General features: G+C 37.4%; 1 protein-coding gene and 1 long non-coding RNA gene across 5 annotated transcripts in view; one reads left to right on the top strand and one right to left on the bottom strand.

Annotated features, from left to right (window-relative positions):
• Nucleotides 1-25,953, bottom strand: part of LOC307185307 (thymosin beta-4-like) — a 412,489-nt gene that overhangs the window by 215,652 nt on the left and 170,884 nt on the right. The window contains exon 1 of one of the 4 annotated variants that reach the window (XR_013827954.1): nt 2,100-2,513. The exons of 2 other annotated variants lie outside the window; for them this stretch is intronic. The gene's annotated coding sequence lies outside the window, so the exon portion shown is untranslated. Of the gene's footprint in view, nt 1-2,099; nt 2,514-25,953 lie in introns of those variants that run through there. One more of the 4 variants, XR_013827955.1, reaches the window with a different exon arrangement.
• On the top strand, nt 2,739-16,673 carry LOC307185309. Its single transcript, XR_013827957.1, has 3 exons — nt 2,739-2,852; nt 14,688-14,870; nt 16,254-16,673. It is a non-coding gene; the product is annotated as an uncharacterized lncRNA (long non-coding RNA).

Genomic DNA, 25,953 nt, shown 5'->3' with positions numbered 1-25,953 from the left:
CAAATGCTTTCTATTAGTCAAACAACAAGTTGGGAAACATGTTTTAAGTAATGGTTCAGAGGTTTAATATTTTTATTCCCAACAGCAATACATTTTATTTTCCAAGACATAGACAAAAATGTCTATCTTATTCAAGGAAGGAAAGTTCTTGGATATCGTGTTTCATGAACGGGCATTTTTTTTCTACTAGACATCATGTTACACTGGGTAAACTTTTATTTCTGATCACTAAGGCAACTTCAGTGTTTTATTTCTCTACCCATCATTTAACCCTCAGCATTGTTTAGAGTTCTCTCTTTGGTTCTCTTTCCATTTTTTTCCTCAATTGTGACCCACGGGTGACTTCACTGAATCTCAAGATTTCAAATTGAGTCTATGTGCTTATTTCTCTCCAAGCAATAGTTTATTCTTTTTCAAACTCCAGTCATGTACCTCCAACAGTTACATTCAACTCAGTATGAAAAAATAAACTAATTATCTTCACCTCCAAACCTGCTCCAGCTCTAAAATATTTGGTAAATCATGACACCATCCTCTCGAGCTCAAAAACCAGAAACTTTAAAATCATTTCTCTCTTCCAGTCCCTCACCAAAACAAACCCTTTATCAAACCTTACTGATTTTTTTCCAAGAAATTATTTGTCTAAGTTTGGTTGTCCTCTTCATCTCCAATACAATCCTCATAATGAACATGAACCATCTCTTCCAGGTAAGTTCAAAAGCTTCCTGTCTATTACCCTCTATTTCCACAAGTCTCTTATCTCTCCAGTCCATCTTGGACACTCTTCTCAGAGCTGCTTATATGAAATAAAAGTACTCCTGTGCTCACCTTGAAAACCTCCACTGATTCCCAACCCTTTACAATACAAAGTCTAAAATCCTTAGAATGACTTAGGATTCTTTACAATCTATTCCCAAACTCTCTCTCTCCAGACTCATCTGCCACCTGGACTTTTCATAGTTCTTCTAAATTTCCTTTTATTTTATGAATCCATGCCCTTTATTCACGTAGCTCCTTGTACCTAAAATATTCTTACCTAGTTGGTCCCACTAGTAAAGTCTTAGACACTTTTCAAAATTTTTGATAGAAATTGCAAATGCCCACTCTTATCTGTGTTCTCCTCTTCTTGCTTGGCACAGAAATAGACGTGAGGCCATATGACCAATTTCCAGACAATGAAATGTGGGCAAAAGTGGAATTTGTCATTTCTAGGCATGGCTCCCCAAATTAGCTGCATAATTCTGTGAGAAATCTCATCTACTCATATGCTAACAGGCTGCACAGGATCAAGGGAAAGCCCCTGAAGCTTCAGAATATGGTTTCAGGAAGCCTGACTTACAGAATGCCTCCACAGACCAATGCTCCTTGCCAATCAGCATTACAACTGTGATGTAAACAAGAAATAAACTTTTATTAGTCTCAGTCACTGAGATTTAGGAATTGTTTGTTACAGTAGCTCTTATTACTTACCTTCACTTATACAATGAGCTAACTAACAAGGTGCACATCCTCAAAGAACTTCAAAGAGAGACGGCTCTTTCCAATATGCTATTATGTTAACAAATTCATGCCCCCTTACAAAAACATAACAATTTATATTTTATTTTTCCTCCTAAAGTTGTATTTTCTAAATAAGATTTTCCCAGGGAATATTGTCCAAGAGGAGATAATAGGGATGTTCTACTAAAAATGAGTTTCACAAGAGACCTACAAGATGGCAGAGGAGTAAGACATGGAGATCACCTTCCTCCCCACAAATACATCACAAATACATCTACACGTGGAACAACTCCTACAGAACACCTACTGAACGCTGGCAGAAGACCTCAGACCTCCCCAAAGGCAAGAAAGTCCCCCATGTACCTGGGTAGGGCAAAAGAAAAAACAGAGACAAAACAATAGGGACGGGACCTACGCCAGTGGGAGGGAGCCGTGGAGGAGGAAGGGTTTCCACACACTAGGAAGGCCTTTCGCGGGCGGAGACTGCGGGTGGAGGAGGGGGGAAGCTTCAGAGCCACGGAGGAGAGCACAGCAACAGGGGTGCCGAGGGCAAAGCGGAGAGATTCCCGCACGGAGGATCGCTGCCGACCAGCACTCACCAGCCCGAGAGGCTCGTCTGCTCACACACGGGGGCGGGCGGGGGCTGGGAGCTGAGGCTCTGGCTTCCGTCTGAGCGCAGGCAGAGGCCTGGGGTTGGTGGCGTGAACACAGCCTGCAGGGGGGTAGTGCGCCACGGCTGGCCGGGAGGGAGCCCAGGAAAAAGTCTGGAGCTGCCGAAGAGGAAAGAGATTTCTTCTTATCTGTTACCTGGTGCTCGAGGAAAGAGGATTAAGAGCGCTGCTTAAAGGAGCTCCAGACACAGGCGCGAGCCGCGGCTATCAGCAAGGACCCCAGAGACGGGAATGGGACGCTAAGGCTGCTGCTGCCGCCACCAAGAAGCCTGTGTGCTAGCACAGGTCACTATCCACACCTAACTTCCGGGGAGCCTGTGCAGCCCGCCACTGCCAGGAGAACGCACGGCGCGCCTCAGGCTGGTGCAACGTCATGCCGCAGGCCCGCCCCGCCCTCCGTGCCCCGCCCTCCCCCCCGGCCTGAGTGAGCCAGAGCCCCAGAAGCAGCTGCTCCTTTAACCCCGCCCTGTCTGAGAAAAGAACAGACGCCCTCCGGCGACCTACACGCAGAGGCGGGGCCAAATCCAAAACTGAACCCTGGGAGCTGTGCGAACAAAGAAGACAAAGGGAAATCTCTGCCAGCAGCCTCAAAAGCAACGGATTAAATCTCCATAGTCAACTTGATGTACCCTGCATCTGTGGACTACAAGAAAAGACAACGAATCATCCCAAACTGAGGAGGTAGACAATGGGAGCAACTGTTGACTTCCGGTTTGCTTTTAGCATCTAATTTGTCTTTGGTTTTATGTTTATCTTAGTTTAGAATTTAGAGTTTATGATCCCTGGGATATATGTTTATTGATTTGGTTGCTCTCTTCTTTCTTTAAAATTTATATATATATATATATTTTTTTTTTTCCTTTTTATCTTTTTGTGAGTGTGTATGTGTATGCATCTTTGTGTGATTTGGTCTGTATAGCATTTCTTTTACCATTTGTCCTAGGGTCCTGTCTCTCCGTTTTCTTTTTGTAATTTTCGGTTTTTTTAAGTAAAATTTTTAGCACTTGTTATCATTGGTGGATTTGTTTTCTGGTTTGGTTGCTCTCCTCTTTCCTTCTTCCTTTTTTTCTTATTTCTCATTTGTATTACTTTTTAATTTATTTTAATTTTTAATAATTTTTTAAAATTTATTATTTTAATAACTTTATTTTACTTTTTTCTTTCTTTCTTTTGTTATCCCTTTTCTTCTGAGCCATGTGGCTGACAGGTCTTGGTACTCTGGCCAGGTGTCAGGCCTGTGCCTCAGAGGTGGGAGGGCCGAGTCAGACCACTGGTCCACCACAGACCACCCAGTCCCACATAATATCAAATGGCAAAAGCTCTCCAAGAGATCTCCATCTCAATGCTAAGACCCAGCTCCACTCAACAGGCAAGCTACAGGGCTGGACACCCTATGCCAAACAACTAGCAACACAGGAACACAACCCCACCCATTAGCAGATAGGCTGCCTAAAATCATAATAACATCACAGACACCCCCAAACACACCACTGGATGCAGTCCTGCCCACCAGAAAGACACAATCCAGCCTAATCCACCAGAACACAGGCACAAGTCCCCTTCATCAGGAAGCCTACACAAGCCACTGAACCAACCTTAGCCACTGGGGATCTGGCTAAGGATCCCCAGTGTATGAAAGGATCATACACCATGATCAATGGAGTTTATCCCAGGATTACAAGGATTCCTCAATATATGCAAATCAACTAACGTGATACACCATATTAACAAATTGAAGGAGAAAAACCATATGATCATCTCAATAGATGCAGAAAAAGCTTTCGACAAAATTCAACACCCATGTGTGATAAAAACCCTCCAGAAAGTAAGCACAGACGTAACTTACCTCAACATAACAAAGGCCATATATGAGAAACCCACAGCCAACATCATTCTCAATGGTGAAAAAATGAAACCATTTCCTCTAAGATCAGGAACAAGACCAGGTTGTGCACTCTCACCACTATTATTCAACATAGTTTTGGAAGTTTTAGCAACAGCAATCAGAGAAGAAAAAGAAATAATAGGAATCCAAATCCGAAAAGAAGAGGTAAAGCTGTCACTGTTTGCAGATGACATGGTACTGTACATAGAGAATTCTAAAGATGCTACCAGAAAACTACTAGAGCTAATCAATGAATTTGGTAAAGTAGCAGGATACAAAATTAATGCACAGAAATCTCTCGCATTCCTATACACTAATGATGAAAAATATGAAACAGAAATTAAGGAAACACTTAATTTACCACTGCAACAAAAAGAATAAAATACCTAGGAATAAACCTACCTAAGGAGACAAAGACCTGTATGCAGAAAACTATGACACTGATGAAAGAAATTAAGGATGATACAAACAGATGGAGAGATATACCATGTTCTTGGATTGCAAGAATCAATATTGTGAAAATGACTATACTACCAAAAGCAATCTGCAGATTCAATGCAATCCCTATCAAACTACAACTGGCATTTTTCACAGAACTAGAACAAAAAATTTCACCATTTGTATGGAAATGCAAAAGATCCCGAATAGCCAAAGCAGTCTTGAGAAAGAAAAACGGAGCTGGAAGAATCAGGCTCCCTGACTTCAGACTATACTACAAAGCTACAGTAATCGAAACAGTAGGATACTGGGACAAAAAACAGAGATATAGATCAATGGAACATGATAGAAAGCCTAGAGATAAACCCACGCAATTATGGTCACCTTATCTTTGATAAAGGTGGCAAGAATATACAATGGAGAAAAGACAGTCTCTTCAATAAGTGGTGCTGGGACAACTGGACAGCTACATATAAAAGAATGAAATTAGAACACTAATACACAAAAATAAACTAACACCATACACAAAAATAAACTCAAAATGGATTAAAGACATAAATGTAAGGCCAGACACTATAAAACTCTTAGAGGAAAACATAGGTAGAGCACTCTATGACATAAAACACATCAAGATCCATTTGGACCCACTCCTAGAGAAATGGAAATTAAAAAAAAAATTAAAAAATGGACCTAATGAAACTTAAAAGCTTTTGCACAGTAAAGGAAACCATAAACAAGACAAAAAGACAGACCTCAGAAAGGGAGAAAATATTTGCAAATGAAGCAACTGACAAAGGATTAATCTCCAAAATTTACAAGCAGCTCATGCAGCTCAATATCCGAAAAACAAACAACCCAATCCAAAAATGGGCAGAAGACATAAATAGACATTTCTCCAAAGAAGACATACAGATTGCCAACAAACACATGAAAGGATGTTCAACATCACTAATCATTAGAGAAATTCAAATCAAAACTACAATGAGGTATCACCTCACACCAGTCACAATGGCCATCATCAATAAATCTACAAACAATAAATGCTGGAGAGGGTCTGGCGAAAAGGGAACCCTCTTGCACTATTGGTGGGAATGTAAATTGATACTGCCACTATGGAGAACAGTATGGAGGTTCCTTAAAAACCTAAAAGTAGAACTACCATACGACCCAACAATCCCACTACTGGGCATATACCCTGAGAAAACCATAATTCAAAAAGAGTCATGTACCACAATGTTCATTGCAGCTCTATTTACAATAGCCAGGACATGGAAGCCACCTAAGTGTCCATCAACATATGAATGGATAAAGAAGATGTGGCATATATATACAATGGAATATTAGCCATAAAATGAAATGAAATTGAGTTATTTGTAGTGAGGTGGATGGACTTCTAATCTGTTATACAGAGTGAAGTAAGTCAGAAAGAGAAAAACAAATACCATATGCTAACACATATATACGGAATCTAAAAAAAAAAAAAAAAAACCTAGGGGCAGCACAGATATAAAGACGCAAACGTAGAGAGTGGATTTGAGGGCACACAGAGGGTGAAGAATAAGCTGGGACGAAGTTAGAGAGTGGCATGGACATATATACACTACCAAATGTAAAATAGCCACTGGGAAGCAGCCACATAACACAGGGAGATCAGCTCCGTGCTTTGTGACCACCTAGATGGGTGGGATAGGGAGGCTGGGAGGGAGATGCAAGAAGGAGATATGGGGATATATATATAGCTGATTCACTTTGTTATAAAGCAGAAACTAACACACCATTTTAAAGCAATTATACTCCAATAAAGACGTTAAAAAAAAATGAGTTTCATGAGCAAATACATTTGGGAAAGACTGGCTTTGACAGAGTTAAGTAAGCACATGTGACTATAGAGTACATTTAATTACAGATGTCTCAGTGTTTAATGTACTAAAGAGCTTTGGGAATCTCCAAGAAGAGTTAGAGTGTGTCGTATTTTCCAAACCTCTTTAACTAAGGAATCCTTTTTCAAGGTACATTTGTCAGTAACTCTTCAAACAGGTTTTCAGCTAATTCACTGTGAGATTTACAAGATATGCTGTAGTAAGGATAGTGACCTCTGTGAAGGTGTGAAGGCAGGGTCTATATCATGCTCAATTCTGTATCAACAGTAGGTAGCACCTTACCATGCATACCAGAGAATATGAATTATTGGTTAACATGTGCCTATTTTTCAACGGGTAGCCTTTGTTTTCACACCAAACCAATCTTTAAAAAAAAAGATTTAGTCCTGCATGTTCTTCCTTCAGAACATATCCTTTTATCAAACTGCTCATAAACAATGCAGATTTACTGCAGTCTACTGAAAAAGCTTGTGGTAAATAAAGGAGTTTGTGTTGCACACCAAACTACAAGCACCAATATAAAATCCTGCTCCCATCACCATCCTTCTTTTACTATCACCTGAAAGACTGCATATCTCTTTCTGCTATACAGTCTCTAAATCTCATTCTCAACTTCTTTTTAAAGAGTAATTTGATTATTTTCCAACTCTCTCAATCCAAGGCACAGTGGAATCACAAGCACCAGAGACTCAGCCTGTCAATGGCCTTTCCAAGTATCTGTTCATCTCCCTAGCCAGGATGCTCCTACTAGGATAATATTTTGTGTATGTCATTTCATAGGAGTATTCTTTACTTGTATTTCTCTCATGAAAGTTGATGTATTATTACCCCTTCCATATTTTCCCTTTAACTGGATAAAAATAAAAATTAATAAACTTACCTTTATTAAAATTTATATTATTTTTGTATTTTTTATATTCTACCCTACCTGAGAATATGTAGTAGGATATATAATGTATTAAAAATGTTTAGCACATGTAGTACAACCTTGGAAATATAAATATGTAGTCTAGGTAGTAAAAAATATGTAGTATAATACTTAGAAAACTCAATTTGATCACAGCTATCATCATCATTATTAGAAGAGGAAGAAAAGGAAAATAAGAAAAAGAAGTAGCTATTGATTGTTTACCATGTACCAAGTACTTAACTTACATTTACTGAAAACAAATCTCACTTAATACACCTAACATTCTTATAAGTTTGTTACTACTTTTGTTAGGAATTCTGAGGGCTCTATTTATATGGCAAAAATCAGTCATACTCCTTCCTCTCTCCAAATTCTAAAGCAATTGAGAAACTACAGGTAGCTATGAAAATATTAGTTTTACTAACATAAGACTGCACTGGAGAAGAATGTTTGGAAATGTGGGCAAAATCAGGCTTTGTATTTCTTTCTCTTGAATTGAGTTAGTCAAAACTGCAGGTACCCTCCAAAATAGAGCCAGGTGAAAAAAATAATAGACTACACATCAACAGGCTAAAGAAGAAAAGTCACATCATCACAAAAATACATGGAAAAACATTGACAAATCCAACAACCATTCATGAGTAAAAACTCTCAGAAAACTAGGAATAGAAGGGAACTTCTCCAATTTGATTTTTTAAAAACCTGCAAAAAACCTAAACCTAATATAATACTTAATGGTGAGAAACTATAAGCTTTCCCTGTAAGATCAGGAAAAAAGTTAAGAATGTACTTTTTCTCTACTCCTTTTCAACATAATATTGGAAGTTCTAGCTAATGAATAAGACAAGAAAAGGAAATAAAAGGCATATAAATTAGAATATTAAGAAATGAAACTATGTTTGGAGATGACATGATTGTGTAGAAAATTTGAAAGGATCTAAAAACAATGAAACAATGAAAAAGTCTTGAAACTAATAGCAATTATAGCAGGGTTATAAGATCCAGTTTAATATACAAAAGTTGTTTACTTATATATATAAAAGTGGAATTCAAAATTAAAATCTTACACTAGCTACACGCCAAACTTAAACACTTGGGTAAAAATCTAAAAAGAAGTATGTACAATATAGATCAATAGAACAGAATAGAGAGCCCAGAAATAAACCCACACATCTAAGGTCAATTAATCTCTGACAAAGGAGGCAAGAATACACAGTGGAGAAAAGACAGTCTCTTCAGTAAGTGGTGTTGGGAAAGTTGGACAGCCACATAAATCAATGAAGTTAGAACACACCTTCACACCATACACAAAAATAAACTCAAAATGGCTTAAATACTTAAACATAAGACATATCACCATAAAACTCCTAGAAGAGAACATAGGCAAAACATTCTCTGACATAAATCTCACCAATGTTTTCTTAGGTCAGTCTCCCAAGGCAATAGAAACAAAAGCAAAAATAAACAAATGGGATCTAATCAAACTTATAAGCTTTTGCACAACAAAGGAAACCATAAACAAAATGAAAAGCCAACTTATGGACTGCGAGAAAATATTTACAAATTATGCAACTGACAAGGGCTTAATTTCCAAAATATACAGGCTGCTCATACAACTCAATAACAAACAACCCAATCAAAAAATGGGCAGAAGACCTAAATAGACATTTCTCTAAAGAAGACATACAGATGACCAATAGGCACATTAAAAGATGCTCAACAGTGCTAATTATTAGAGAAATGCAAATCAAAATTGCAATGAGGTATCACCTTACACTGATCAGAATGGCCAACATTAAAAAGTTTACAAATAATAAATGCTGGAGAAGTTGTGGAGAAAAGGGAACCCTCCTACACTGCTGGTAGGAATGTAAATTGGTACAGCCACTATGAAGAACAGTATGGAGGTTCCTTAAAAAACTAAAAATAGAGTTACCATAAATCCAGCAATTCCACTCCTGGGCATATATCCTGAAAAGACAAGAACTCTAATTCAAAAATATATATGCACCTCAATGTTCATAGCAGTGCTATTCACAATAGTCAAGACACAGAAGCAACCTAAATGTCCATCAACAGATGAATGGATAAAGAAGATGTGGTACATATATACAATGGAAAATTACTCACCCATAAAAAAGAATGAGATAATGCCATTTGCAACAACATGGATGGACCTAGAGATTATCTTACTAAGTGAAGTAAGTCAGACAGAGAAAGACAAATATCATATGATATCACATATTTGGCATATAAAATATGACACAAATGAACTTATTTACAAAGCAGAAACAGATTCACAGACATAGAAACAAACTTATGGTTACCAAAGGGAAAAGGGGAGGGGGAATAAATTAGAAATTTAGGATTAGCAGATACAAACTACTATATGTAAAACAGATAGACTGTGCTACTGTATAGCACAGGGAACCATATTCAATATCTTGTAATAAACTATAATAGAAAAGAATCTGAAAAAAACCCCACTATTTGTTGGATGTTTCAAAAAACGAAGAAGTATGTATAAGATCTATATGAGGAAAAATACAAAGCTCTGACTAAATAAATCAGAGAAGAACTAAATAAATGGAGAAAAATTCCATGTTCCTGGATAGGAAGACTCAATATTGCCAAGATGTCAGTTCTTCTATAGATTCAACACAATCCCAATCTAACACAATGTTGTAAAACAACCATACCCCAATAAAAAGAAAGAAAAAAATGCCAGCAAGTTATTTTGTGGATATCAACAAACCAAGTCTAAAGTTTATATTGAGATGTAGAAGATGCAGAATAGCTAACAAGGGAAAGAACAAAGTCAGAGGACAGACATTACCTAACCTAAAGACTTATTGTAAAGCTATAGTGAGCAAAACAGTGTGGTATTAACAAAAGAATATACAACAGGTCAATGGAACAGAATAGTGAGCCCAGAAATAGACTCACGTAAATACAGGTAACTGGTCTTTGACAAAGGAGTAAATGCAGTATAATGGAGACAAGATAGACTGACTTTTCAACAAATGTTGCTGGAACAAGTGGACGTCCACATGCCAAAAAAGATCAAATCTAAACACAGACTTTATATTCTTCACAAACATTAGCACACAATGGATCAGAAACCTAAATGTAAAATTCAAAACTATAATAATACTATCCTAGTAGATAACATAGGAGAAAATCTAAAAGACTTTGGGATTTGATGATGACTTTCTTAGACACAACACAAAAGGCACAATTGAAATAATTAATTGATAAACAATAATTTATTAAAATTAAAAACTTCTGTTCTGTGAAAGACAATGTCAAGAGAATGAGAAGACAAGTCACAGACAGAGAAAACACCTGCAAAAGACTTGTCTGATAAGGGACTGTTATCTAAAATATACATAGAACCCTTGAAACTCAATAATAAGAAAATGAACTATCTGATTAAAAATAAGCAAAGGACCTGAACAGACACCTCAACATAGAAGGTATACATAGCAAATAAACATATGAAAATATGCTCCTTATCGTAAGTCATTCGGGAATTGCAAATTAAAACAACAATGAGGTACCACTACAAACTTAATTAGAATGGCAAAAATCTGGAATGCTGACACAGATTGCTGGCAAGGACACAGGATGTGGAGCAACAGGGACTCTCATTCACTGCTGGTGGGAATGCAAAATAGTACAGTCATTTTGAACAACAGTTGAGCAGTTTGTTGTAAGACTAAACATACTTTACCATATGATCCAGCAGTCATGTTCCTTGGTATTTACCCAAATGAATTGAAAAGATAGATCCACACAAAAATCTGCACAAAGAAGTTTATAGCCGCTTCATTCATAATTTCTAAAACTTGGAAGTACCAAGTCCTTCAGGAGAGGAATGGGTAAAGAAACTGTGATACATCTGGATAACAGAATATTATTCAGCACTAAAGAGAAATGAGCTTTCAAGCCATGAAAAGACATAGAGGAAACTTAAATGCATATTATAAGTGAAAGAAACCAATCTTAAAATCCTACATGCAGTATGATTCCAACCATATGACACTCTGGAAAAGGCAAAACCATGGAGAAATCAAACAGATTAGTGGTTGTCAGGGAAGTGAAAAGAAAGTTTAAGGCAATGAAACTATTCTGCATGATACAATAACGGTGGATATGTTATAAATTTGTCAAAACCTATAGAATGCACAACAGCCAGAATGAACCCTGATATAAGTTATGGACTTTGAGAACTAATAATGTATTACTGTACATTATTCAATTCATCAATTGAATTGAATTCAATTGTATCAAATGGTATGGGCAGTGGGGAGGTTGTATATGTGTGGAGTCAGAGGGTATAAGTAAAATCTCTGTATTTTCTGCTCCGTTTTGCTGTGAATACAATACTGCTCCAAAAAATAAAGTCTATTAAAAAAAGAACTACATACTTTGATGTGACAATAGAAGGTCCAGTCTATAGCTAATGAATGCAAAAGGGTAGAAAGCCAAATTATGTCAGAGGCACCAGGAAAAAGATTTCAGTGACAGGGAACCCAATTTAAGAACCTTGCTCCTTCTTTAATTATTTCCAGCAAGGTATCAAGAATATAGCATTCCATGAAATAGCAAAATGGCAAAAAACAGAGGAAAGATTTAGACTAGGTTGCTTCTAAGATGGCCCTCAGTGTATTCCTGCCACATGATATTCACAGTCTTTCATAATCCACTCCCTTCAGTAACCAATAGAATTTTTCAAAGTTTAGAAAAGTCATTTTCGTGATTAGGTTACAAAAATTCTGACTTCCACCTTGGTAGCAGACTCCCTCCCTTCCTTGATGGACTAAGTCACCATGTTGGGAAGGCTCACGTAGCAAGGAACTAAGAAAAATCCCCTGTCAACAGCCAGCTAGAAACTCTGACCCTAAAACAACCCAAAAAGGACATAATTTTGCAAACAGTTACATAAGTGAGCTTGGCAGCAGACCCTTCTCCAGTCGCCTTTTCATATGAGACCCTATCCCCCGCCTTCACTTGATTAGAGCCTCATGAGAGACTTTGAAGCAGAGGACCCAGGAAAGCTGTGCACAGATTCCTGACCTACCAATACTGTGAGAAAAATTAATGCGTGGTACGTCCTTAAGTTTGTTTTACTTCGTGTAGAAATAGATAACTAATATAAAAGCTTGTCAGTTTCCTCTGCCAGCTCTCAGTTTAATGCTAAATGTTTTGCTTTAACTGATTGTATTGACATTACTATGTGTCAATGAAACTTAACCAAAACATTTAGCTTAACCAAACATGCTTAACCAAAATAGGCATGAGGAGATCTGCGTGCAGTTTAGCATGAAACATTCCTTGATGAAGCGCATAGTGATAATAAAAAATCATGTATTGTCTTGACACTTTGGGTCAGTAATACACTATCTTATGTACTATTGTTAGTAACTATTGTTTGCAATCACTAACTGTTACTGTGTGGCCTTAGGCAAATTATGATTTCTTTGCACTCCAATTTTCTCACCTTTTAAATGGACATAGGAAGAGGATTACATGAGATTATATATGCAAAGGTTTTATACAATGCCTAGACCTCAGAAAGCTTTTAGTAAATACTAACTTGTATTACTGTAAAAATTATTAAAGGAATTCCAATTACATGTTACACCATTTTGCACCAACAGACAGCCTAAGGTTGTAGACCTAAAACAGTTTCCTGTGACACTGTACTGATAAAATTCACTGAGCATTACTTAGTCTTCTAGTGAAATAGGCAAATCTTATCATTTACCAAAAAATAATTTTCCAATAATCTGTGATTAACAAACTCTACTGAATTATCAGATGGATCTTCTGTGATACTTACAAGAGAATGAAGGTGTAGGGAGAAGAAAAAAAAAAGCTGGTCTTGCAAATCCTTAACTAATTAAATATTATTTTTACCAAATAATCAAGGCAAATATAAATTTAAAAAATCTTCTTTCCTTGAGAACATCTCCTTTCCCCAAACCCAAACAAAATAGACTCTGCTGAAGAGCTCATTAATATAAGAAAATCAAGAATAAACTTCAGTTGCTTTTAGTCCTTGCGGTTCAGATGGATGAGGGTCCTTCCTCTTCTGTATAGAACCAAATAAAAGTATTCTTGATTCAATCAAGCATGTAAGGAGATTAAAATTATTACTTAACCATAGCACATTATCTTTCCTTCTTTAGAGTATTGCCTTTATGACTACTCCATTAAAACAATGATCACACATACTTTCTAAATAAACATCTAACAAAAATTCCTAAAAGTATATTAATAAATATAGACTACTATAGAATAATTTCTTGCTAAAAAGTTATTTATGAGAAACATGTACTTAGGAAAACATAAAGCAGATGAGATTGAAAGAGAAAAATCTATGTCAAGTCCATTAAAAGACACTAGTAAAAATAAAAACAATATGGGCTGCACCTATTTGTGTCAAGCACTGTATTAGGTATCATCTGGTTCTCAGTGTTATCTTGCAAAGATTCCTACAAGTTAGGTGTCATTTCCATTATCTTTTTACAGACTAGGAAACTATCTCTCTGAGATTATTTTATTTACTGTGATATACGTAGATTTATATTATCACAGTACTTTTATCTAAGCCTTTTGTGGGATTTCCCAGAAGTAAAACCTTCTTTCCCTAGAAGTTTGACAGATTATGGTAGCTTCGAATTTTATAAAGAGGGAACAAGGTCGCTTTTTAGCCAAGATTGTATTTCTACAAAGGATCTTTCTACACTGAACCAAATATCTATGAGAAAACTAAACAATAAATACACCCACACGCTGAGATTTGAGATTGGAGAGTTTACCTGAGCTCCAGTCTGACTTTCCTACTACCCTTCTAAAGAATTTTGATCTACCTTTCAGGTGATCAGGAAAAGGGACAGCTTCAGGAACACTGTGACCAACACTTTAATCTTTTTTTCCCTTTTTAGGGTATGTCGATATTTTATTTTATAGTTAAAATTAAAATTGTACTGAACCATTATAATATTTTGTCAGTAATTTCTAGCAACAATAAGCCTGACGAAGGTTCAAGGAGCTCACGGTGTAGAATTCTGTCTGTTTCCCGGGACGTAGCAAATTGCAGCCACTCTGACAGAAGTGAGAGCCATGGTGGTGTAGGGTGCTGGCATGGGGTGGGAGTGGATGGGTCGTTCTCAGGGTACAGTCTTTTGTGGGCTGGTGGCAACTGAATGGCCTTGTGTACAAATATCATCCTCATTCAGTTTATCTGACCCAAGCCCTTATGTCTGCATTTAAGAAAAACTTCCTATGATTTTAAAGATCCACCAGATTGAAAGTTGTATTAGTTTCCTAGGATTGCCATAAAAAAAATTACATAAACTTGCTAGATAAAGCAACAGAAATCTATTCTTTCACAGTTCTAGAGTCCAGAAGTCTGAAATCAAGATGTCTTCAGGGCCATCCTTCATTCAAAGACTCTGGAAGAGAATCCCCCTTTGCCTCTCCCAGCTTCTAGTGGCTCCAGAATTTCCCTGACTTGGGGCTGCACAGCTCCAATCTCTGCCTCTGCCTTCACACGGCCTTCTCTCTTGTGTGTTTCTGTAAGTTTCCTTCTTCTGTCTAAGGCTAGTTGTCATTAGATTTAAGACCTACCCTAAATCCAGAATGACCTTATCGCAAGATTCTTAATTTACTTGCATCTACAAAGAGCTTTTGTCCAAATAAGGTCATATTCACAGGTTCCAAAGGTAGAACAGAAGCCTTGAGCTCCATAGCCCAGACTCTGGAGTCAAGGACACCTGGATTCAAATCTGGTCTTTACTTCCCAATTGAATGACCCAGAAGCACTTTTCTCATCTACAAAATGTGGATAATATAAGCACCCAAGCCCTGGTTTATGGTGAAAAATCACACAATAGAGTCTTGGCATAGTGTCTGGCACAAATACTCCCTATTATTACTAGCTCTTTCCTCAATAACTTACATTATTGGAGATGGCTAAGCTTTATGCGGGCAAGAGCAGCTGGTCAACATCCAGCCAGAGAGAATCCAAGACATGTGCATCATGGGCCTCTTGCCCTAATTTTGTAAGATGGAATCCCACTGCTGAAAAAAAACTTAATGATCATCCAGTCCAATGCACGTGATTCTACAGATGATACAAATAATGCTCAGAGAGAGAACACATTTTATCCATAATTACACAGAAAGTTGGTAGCACAACCAAAACTAGAAACCAGGTCTTCAAGATCCCTGTTAAGTTCTTACCTCCATTCATTATATCTTGTTAGATGAATCATTAGTGGTAATTATCTGCATTGACACAGAGAAATTAAAATCTAAAAAATAAATAGATTTTTTTCCATTTTAGAATGTTTTCTCCAAACTGACTCTACTTTTACAGTAATTAAAACTAGTGATTTTAATTATAATAGCACATTCTGGTATAGCAGTCTGGAGCAGATTTTCTCAAGTAAATTAGCATCACGTCCCCTTCCACTGACTATTGGTAAAAAAGGAAATGCCCTTGCTGTGCTGACCTCATCACCCCTCTACTGTACAGTAAAACTTATAATTGCATTTTTGTGCTAACAACCTCAGAAATTTTCTAATAATATTCTGCTTGTTGTCTGTGCCATTATAAATTGACCAAGTATCTTTTATAAAAGCATGTTTCTGAGATTACAAATTTGGAATAGGGGCAAAAGGGAAAGGCATTAAGGGGTGGAAAGGAGTAGTAGAATAGTAGCAGCACAGACATTTTATAGTTTGCCAGCACATGGGCCTAAAAACTTAATTTGATGCAATTAGTATCCTTGGTTTGGACTAATGTTTCAGTGATTTGTCCCACTTCCTTTTTGATTGTATAACTGCATCTGTTTTCACTTCTATTTGCTCACAGAAATTTGCCTATCACTTAAGTCACTTTATTCACATCTGATTTTAATATAGTTATTTTTGCATTTATCTTATCTCCCTTCTAGAGGACACAGTCCTTGAGAACTGAAAAGAGATTCTCTCCTACGATGGAAAGTTCCTGAGAGCAGGGTCCATTTTATCTTACGCATTCCATGACCTACAAGGCACAGCATAGTGCCCAGCACAAGGTGAGTTCCAAGTAATTCACTGTTGAGTGAGTTAATAATCCCCTTAATTTAGTCTCACTTAATAAATGTGTATTAATTTAGATGTATAGAGAAGCTCTCCACTTAAACACTCACTTTTGTATCTTCTACACAATGTGCCAATATGGTTAACATTCAAATGTGTCTGTTGAACACACCACCGAGAGAGTTTTGGAAGATTGGGGGCTGGTTACCAGACTTCTTCTAAATAGAAGTATAGTTAACCTCATCTTAAATTACCTTGATAGTTTTAAAGCCACTTCTAAAATAATTCTAACATTCTAAGTTGGCAAATTAATTTCCAGAGTTAAAGATAGACTAAAGGACCTATATAATAAAAATGAATGTTGGCACTAGTTTGGCCAGTGGAAGTAATTTCAGGACTATGCTTGAAGGTTTTTAACATGGTCTGTCCTGCCTGGCATGAGGAAGGGTCTACCACTGTAGCCTACTGCTGGACTTTGGAGGGTTACAATCACTCCCATGGGGCATCTAGAATAAGCCTGGCACAGTTGCCACTTTGCTGGTTGGTAATGAGCCTGGGTGTTAGTCTCAAATCCAATTAAATAGAGCAATTATGTTAGAACAGCTCAAAGAGAACAACCTTAGGGAAGCCCAGATTGCTTTCTAAACCAAGATACAAAGGTGTCAAGCTTATCTTTAGCTCAGTGGGTATGCACATGACACAAAATTTAAAAAAGAGACAGAGAGATTTGAGTAAACAGAGTATTGATTTGCCAGGGATGACATAACAAAGTAGCACAAGCTGAGTGGCTTAAACAAATGAAACTTGTTGTCTTGCAGTTCTGGAGTCTAGACATCTGAGATCAAGGTGTCAACAGGACCATGATTCCTCTCAAGGCATTAAGGAACAATCTGTTTCAAGCCTCTCTCTTAGCCTGTGGTAGTTCCTTAGCTTGTGATAGCATAACTCCATTCTCCACATGGAGGTCTCCCTGTGTGTGTATCTCTGTGTCCAAATGTCCCCCTTTCATAAGGATACAGTCCTATTGGATGATGGACCCACCCTACTTCAGTATGACCTCATCTTAACTGATTACATCTGTCACAACCCTATTTTCCCAATAAGGTCATATTTTGAGGTAGTGGGGGTAGGTACCTTCAACACTGAGGTACTGAGGGTCAGGATTTCAACACCTTTTTTTTGTAGGGAGGGGATGTACAATTCAACCCATAACACGGAATAACAGAATCAATAAAAGAAAGGTGCAAACCAGGCAGGAGTTTTGCAGGGCAGGGCTTGGTAATACAAGGTTCTCTTATTTCAACCACCAATAACCCAGCGCACAGGTAGGTTGAACTGGTTTCCAAGAGGAAAGTAATTTTTAACACGAGGTTCTGTGAGGGCGTAATCTCTCCCTTTACTCACTCCAGTGACGGCCTGCTGAGGAAACCCAGGCCAAGAAGCCAAACGTGAAAATGCAGGCACAGAGCCATTGGCTAGAACAAGTTCTGTGTTTATCACCTAGACAAGTTGACTGACATTCAAGAGCTGGATTTGATGGCTGCCAAAGAGCAGTGGGCAAATGAGCCTGCTCAGGCAAAGAGCTTGACATTTTTTGGTGGAAAGACATTATTCAATTATTCCTCCTCCCTCCAGCGCTAATTGTCAGGCAGCCCAACACTGTACATTTTCAGCTCTTTGGAGTAAAGTACTTTGCAAGAGATTGAATGTTGTTTCAAACTGAAAGAGACACAGTACTGCTTTTCCACCCTTCCTTCAATCAGTGTGGCTATTTTCCAATATTAATAAAAATTTCTGTTTCTGCAGCCTAACCTCAAACTCCATTCTCTCTCCTAAGTTCCAAGCATTTGATGACAAACTTGGCATACTAAATTTTACAGATCCAAATCAATGTTGAACACAAAAGAAAGCCCAGTGCCCTATGGTAATATTAGAGCATGATTATTTTTGGACTGAAACCACTGAACACAAGCACAGCTGCAAAGGTCTTGTTCCACTTCCAGAAGATCGTCTTTATATTCCAAATGTATCCAAGAGTCATAGAAACCAAGCTCAGACAGCATTATTAATACGAAATAAAGTTATGTCACACTTGGTTTTCAAAGATAGTAAATCTACCAACACCAGTAAAATTAAATAAATATTTGAAGTCTGAAGTTATCCTCTATGGGAGAGCCAGAAAAAATGAAAATTTCAAATCTGGTTCAGGAAAAAATATTCCTAACTAATTTCATTAGTTTTCACCCTGACCATTTAAAGTTAACTATATATTGACTATAGAAATGCTATTTGTTCTATGATGAAATTTCTGTCTAAATTGAAATTATTAAGAGTAAATATATACTCTTGCAAAACTGACTTATAATGGAGTGGTATGAGCCATAATGAGTTTTTGGATGCACCCAGTCTGATCAAGTCACTTCTGGGCTTAAATGTTTTACTGATGCCCCATTGAATTCAGGATACCTTTCAGAAAGTCTTTAAGTGTATGATCTCAGGGTGACCCTTCAGCCTTCTCTCTAAACTCCACTCACCCCAGCTTCCTAACCCTCTTCCAGGATCCTATCACACCCACACTCCACCCTTCAGAGCATGTTGTTCATTCACTGGTTTTCCTCTTAAGAAAACTTGAGTATCTTCACTTCTGGGCTCAGTATTCCATGAATGGCTCTGAAATGGACTGGGTGCTCCTTTTATGTGCTACTTTGTGGTCACCCATGTTGCATCTATGGTCATAGTTTTATACTGGGAAATATACAAATCTACCTCCCTCACCAGCTACTTGCTTCTTAAGAACAGAGCCTCGAGTAAGTCATGCTGTCTGGTCAATGGATGTTTAATAAACAATGTTGAATGAAAAAGCGAAAGTTATCACAAGACTTTCATTGACTATGTCTCACATATGATATGATAATTACACGCATTTGCCAAAAATAACTAACATAACCCGTGTTTATAAAAAAATTCAGGTTCGGTATAAGAAAGAAAATAGTTGCATTCTATTCTACACTGGATTAGTGATTCTCTAGGGAATTTTCCTCAGTTTTGGACACTGTATTGTTTAATGGCTTTTTTTAATTTTCCTAAAAGTTTCTAAGTTCAATCTAGAACTCCTAGGAAAATATAGGTCAAAAAATATTTAAATTATCTGCTGTCCTAACATTCAGAAATAACATTTGTTGATGACTATTGCATCTGTTTTCCAGTCTCTCTCCCTTTCTCTCTCTTTTAAATGAACATCAATAATTAAAAGAGATGGTGACAGACTAGATTATGTCAATGTAATGTTTACACGATGGTGAAGAATCTAGAAACAATTACTAATACAAAAAAAGAGGAAAAATGGGTTTTTTCGAAGGCACAATTAGTGTCTCTCAATATCAAGTTCACCAAGCAGAAGAGAAATTAAATGGAAATCTGTAGGACTTTTGAGAGTAGAACTAGAATCAAAAAGTTACTAAGCTGTATTTCAGTTTATTTGAGCTTTGGGAAAATTGAAGTAGCTTCCTCTTCAGAAAGTGAGTTTCTTTAACATGGAGGTAAATAAACTGAAGCTGGTTGCCAATTTGTTGAGAATATTAGAGAAGTGACACATCCATCAAATTAATCCTGGAGATGACCTGGAGATGACCTCTGAAGATCTAAGATGAGATTTAACGATTCTATGACAGTGTTATCAAGAACAATTCCAAATGAATTAGTCTCTTTTATTCTAAGCAAGAAATAATATATTAAAAGACAATAATTCCTTTTACATAGGCTGAACAAATATATATATATATATATATATATATATATAAATGATTCCACTGTGCAAAAAGAATGAGAAAATGTATATATATATATATATATATATATATATATATATATATATATATTCAACAAAAGGCATGTAATAGAATGCTCATTGTAACTATTTGTAATATCCTCAATCTGGAAACTACACAAATGCCCTTCAACAGTAGAATAAATAAAAATTAGGCATTCATGCAATAGAATACTTTACAGTCATGAGAATGAACAAATCACTATTATATGCAAAAATATGAATGAATCTCACAGACATCAGGTTGAGTAAAAGACACAAAAAAGTAAATAAAAGCAGGCAAAACTAATGCATCGTGTTAGAAGGGTAAGGGTAAGGGTTACCCTTGTGGTGGGTTTTAACTCAAAACCGGCATGAGAGGGCTGCTGGTAATTCTCTATTCCTTGATCTAAGTGCTGTTTAGACAGATGTGTTTAATTTGTGAAAATACATCGAACTGGACATATGTCCATTTTTCTGTACATGTGTTGTACTTCAGTATAAAGTTATAAAAGTGGCCTCTATGTCCATTAGTTTTCAATATTCAGTACTATAGCAAAAGCCATGATGTCGAAGTCATAAGATTTATATTTTAAAAAATTATTCACTAAGAGAATCTAAATAGTGTGAAAAGTTTTAAATGATGTCTAAAAACTTATGAATAAAAATATGTGCTTTGGAGGCAAAACACTAGCAAGGAAATCTGGTCACCTTGATGTATTTCATCTAATTTGTGCTGAAATCCATATGTAGTAACAACTAATTATAGATCTCTTTTAGATTTGTTGGCATGCTGCTTTAAAAATATATTGGTTTATTTATCATGGGAACTCTGGCAGAAATTAAACCTCCTAGAATTTTCTAAGCATTTTCATTTATGGATAAAAGTATATAGCCATATTATTGTGCTTCCAAAAATCCTTCTACTTACTCGGTAAAGCAGGTGCACGGATTTATCAGGCCACAGCCACAGTCATTCAGATAATCTCTACAAAAACAAGAGCCCAACCACCAGGTTGTTTGTACTTTCCAAAGCCAAGAGAATAGGTCTGGATAATACTACTGGAAGAAAAATAATACTGTACCATGTAATTGACAAAAAAAATATTATTTTTCAAGTATTGGCAGCTTTTTTCTGTGGCAGAGGTTGGCAGATGTTTTCTGAAAATACCCAGATAGTAAATATTTAGGCTTTGCAGGCCACATGGTCTCCATCACAACTACTCAACTCTGCTCTTGTGTGAAAACAACCATAGACAATATAGAAACAAATGAGCATGACTGTGTTCCAGTAAAACTTTATTTATCAAAACCTTGAGTGGGCCTGATTTGGCCTGTGGAATGGGAGTGTTCAACTCCAGTTCTAGGGGAATGAAAAGGTGTTTTGTTTTATTTTGTTTTCCCTTTTCCCATGTGGCTATCAAACCAGTAGAGTATGTACTGTCATCCTTCAGTGGTTCCTAATCTGGGATAACTGGATTTGGGGATGGGGATGTCCTTAAGCTTTTCTCATTATTAAAATTTGAGGAAAACAATCTGTTTATCTAGCGTACACAGACTAACTGAAATGTAAGCCTCATGCTTTTCACTAGAATTTCCCCAGCTCCTAAGAATACAATCTATAGAAGAATACTATGTAAAAAATTCTTTAAGACTGAAAATTGGGAACAACTTTCTTAACTAACTAGAACCTTCCTGGTAAACTGTGACGGTGGACAACTTATTTCATTCCTTCACTGAACAGCTGCTTTGTAAACACTATTATAGGCATTGTACTAAGTGTTTGATGGGAAACAGTAGTGCATATACAGAATTCTTACTCTCACAGACTTACATGACAGTGGGAAGACTCAGGGGACAGTGGTTAAGAATTTGTAGGCTGGAGCCTGACTGTCTGTCTTCAAACACAGGCCCCAACACTCACTAGATATATTACCTTGAATAAGTTAGTTACTTAATAAGATTTGCCTCCATTTTCTCATCTGTAAAAGGTAAATCACAATGCTATATATTTATAAAACTATTGTAAGGATTAAATTAGTTACCACTGTGGGCTGGCACTGTGGGCCAGATAACTCTTTGTACTGGAGACTGTCCTGTGTATTGCAGCATGTTTATAGCAGTCCTGGCCTCAATCCACTAACACAACACTTTCCATCCTCCCTCACCTGACGTGATAACGATAAATGTCTGCAAACATTGCCAAATGTCTCCTGGGAGCAAAATCACACAGGTGATTAAGAACCACTGATCTAGCGCATATTAAGTGTCCAACACGTATTAGCTGTTACTATATTTAATCATTAGCTGATTTTGAAGGGTAAAGGAAGAGATTTCTCACAGGTGGTAACTTCTGCACTGTCATTTATTATAAAATCCCACATATAAGAAGCATGCAGTACAATGTTTTGCTGACATTAAATCAGTCAATGTTAATCTCTCTTTCCTCTTCAATCTTTAATATTGATTTGAAGTACAGTTCCTCTCAGAATGCCTTTTTAACTTTATTGCTAAGGACTTCATTTTTAATTTCATTTTTATTTTTCCCTTTCTAGTCTATTAGCCAACTCTTTCAACCTCAGTTATACTCTTACTGCAGGTCATTTACTTAGGGGAATGGTTTCTTGCATGGAATAATATAAGAAATAGAATAAAACCATTCCTGAATGTGATGTTCTTATGCCTCCCTATATTCCTGTAGGAATTGAAAAATGGCTTCAACAGAAAACCTTTTTGTGTTTATTTCAATTACTTTTTTGTTGAAGATCTTCCTAAGATATACCAAGTTTTTGCTTTGCTTTAGTAACTATTAGCTGATGGCAATAACAGAAGTTGTCTTTAATGATTGACTATCATTCCAGTGCTCGTGGCATCACTTCTTAGCCAGGGCCGTAGACGTATAAGATTGGGGTGCTGAGCACAAAACATATATCTACTGTTCAAGGTTTCAGATTAGTTTTGGCTGTTTAGAATTACAATGAAATATTGTGTTCCTTAAATTATATCTTAGGGGCAACACTGCAAGTAAATATTAAACTCTGACAAAACATAAGGGAAGGGATCGTGTGGGAGAGAATTTTAATTTTCCAGCCCCTTGAAGTCAGACCTAGTCTTCATTTGAATTGGCCAGCGAAATGTGAGTGGAAGTAAGGTGTCTCTCTCTCAAGCAGAAACTTTTAAACCGGCATGTGGTTCACATCACTGTCCTCTTTTTCCCCTGCCAAGAGACTAGGAATATTCCAAGTAAAAACTACTCCATTAGTCTGGATTTCAGAGTAAAGATGGCATGGAACAACTGACTTGAGATGGGCTTACAGCAAGAATAATACATAAATCTTCAGTGCTGTGTTTGTTACCACAGCATAATTTAGCATATGCTGACTGATACATGTTATAATAGCGATTCATTTATTGAACAGTTTTGCACTCTCTCTGTATATATACCAGGCACAAGAGTAGACACTTGTCAATAAAACATAGAAGTAGCACCTGTCCCTGAGGGAACTTACAGTAGAGTGGGATGAAACACCTACTAACTAGAGAGGTGGATTACCTGCAAATTGCCTTCTGACTATATTCCCATTCCTGACTTCAGAACTGCCTGTTTCTCTGTGACAAAGCAGAGAAGATGAAGCATTATGTGGGCAGGTGGATACGAAAACCTTGGAAGCTGGGCAGCTCCATGAACCTAATTAACAAGGTGGTTATCTTTTCTTTTGGGCAACCGCAATCCATGCCAGGTACATAGATACAAATAGGGGCAGATTCTATGTGCAACTGCAGTGGAAAAGCCATGAGATATTGTCAAGAAGCATTCTCTCTGAATGTGCATGCAGAGAAAGCAGAACCCACCCGGCAGCCAACACTTCTCCAGCTCTGAATGGGAGACATGATTCCCTGCAATACTTGCTGCTGACTCCACCACCCAGAATTGCTCTCCACGGTAATCAAACACTTCTGTGCATCCCAGGGCCTGGGAGGCCTGGTAAAGGAACACCACAGGAACACAAGGACCACTTTATTATCTGACTGTGGCCTGCCTTTGGTTTTCCAAGGAGTCTTATGTATGGAAATGAAGCAATTGAAACCAGCATGATTTGGTTCTCATGGTTATCCTCCTCTCCCCTAACAGGAGTTGGCAGCATTTTATGGGCCTCGTAAAAGAGTTTATGAGGCTTTGATGGGAAGTTGGCAGCCCAAGCTGCCTACAATGACCTGATGAAAAACAGCTCTTCTCTGCACCTACTTGAAAGGTTTATGGCTGCAGTTGTTTACTCAGAGCCCAGGCAGAGCTGGGCCAGGGGAGTCAAAGAGATGGGCCTCAGAAGTGAAGGTGGAGCAAGAACCTAGCTCTGGCATGCCAGAACTCAGAAAAACATCTGTGCCCAGCAGGGATGCTGAACCGAGATCCTAGGGAGGCTGAGAAGTCTTAGTCCACTGAACATACTTAGAGATGCCTTTCCTCCCCTTGACCAAGTGATCCCTCTCTTCTTCTCACTTCACATTAGGACACTTCTGGTTTGATAGCTAAGAGCACAGGCTTTGAAGACATAGGACCTGACTTAAATTCCCCCTCATGACTTACTAGCTATGTGGCTAGTAGCTTACTAGCTATGTAGCTTTAAGTAAGGCATTGAACCTCTCTGATCCTCTGGTTCCTACTCTTGCTTAAAAATGATTAAATGAGATTATTTTGACCAAGTTCTTAAAACAGTGCCTGGTACACAACGACCTTTTAGGAATTAATGGCCATCACTAAAAGATCTAGTTTCGAGACTCAATTCCACCTTAGGCAGGTCAATTAAACTGACAGATCCTAAGATTCCTCACTGACCGCATGGAAGGAATGAAATTGGGATGAAGGAATAAGTTAAGATATTGTATATGAACATAGCCTGTACGTCTTGAAGTGGAATTCAAGCGGCCGTTTAAATTCTAAAAAGTACATTCTTAAAATAACAATGATAATGACCAAACATTAATACCATGAGTGCCACGTATCAGAGCCTCTTCTAAGCATTTTACACGTATTAATGCCTATTTCTCATTACACGGCAAAGAACTACCAGCTTTATTACCCCCATTCTATGGAGGAAACTGAGGCACAGAGAGGCTAAAGGACTTGCTTACGTTAGAGGGAATATTAAAACTCAGGTAGTCTGACTCTTTTATCCTCACCATATTAAATTTCTATAATTTCTGTAAATATTTTCAAACTTAGATACACACTTTCAAATTGTCAGACGTGCAGATTTCTGTTTTCCTTGAGGAACCAGATGGCTGGTTCTACGTATGTGATAAGTGCAGCTATAGCTAATTCCACTGAGAGAAAATGTGTGGTTTATCAAGTTTTATGTATCTTTCACTGATTTATTCCACAAATGTTAACTGAGCGCTTGCAATGTGATAGGCACCATGGTAGACACTGACAAATTTCTCAAAATGTTTATCAAGACATCTGCATCTACAACATTTAGTCTATTTCTTACAACCTGACTGAATCCAACCTGGCTTCCACCACAATTACTCTAATTAACTTTATTCTCAAATGTCACATTCTAGTCACTTACTCCAATGTCTATGTATGTGTGTGTTTTCATCATACCAATCTTATTCAAAGTCTTTGTTTGCCACGTTTTATTTAAAATTCCCCCTCTCTTATCTCATAAAATGACACTTTTCCCCTCTGGAGATTGGTTTCCGTGGACTCATTTTCCTCCCCAAGCCACTAAGCATGAAACATGACCCCCTCAATGCATCATAATCAA

The sequence above is a fragment of the Stenella coeruleoalba genome, assembly GCF_951394435.1.
Source record: "Stenella coeruleoalba genome assembly, chromosome: 4".
NCBI lineage: Eukaryota > Metazoa > Chordata > Mammalia > Artiodactyla > Delphinidae > Stenella > Stenella coeruleoalba.
This window is presented reverse-complemented; position numbering and strand designations above follow the sequence as displayed.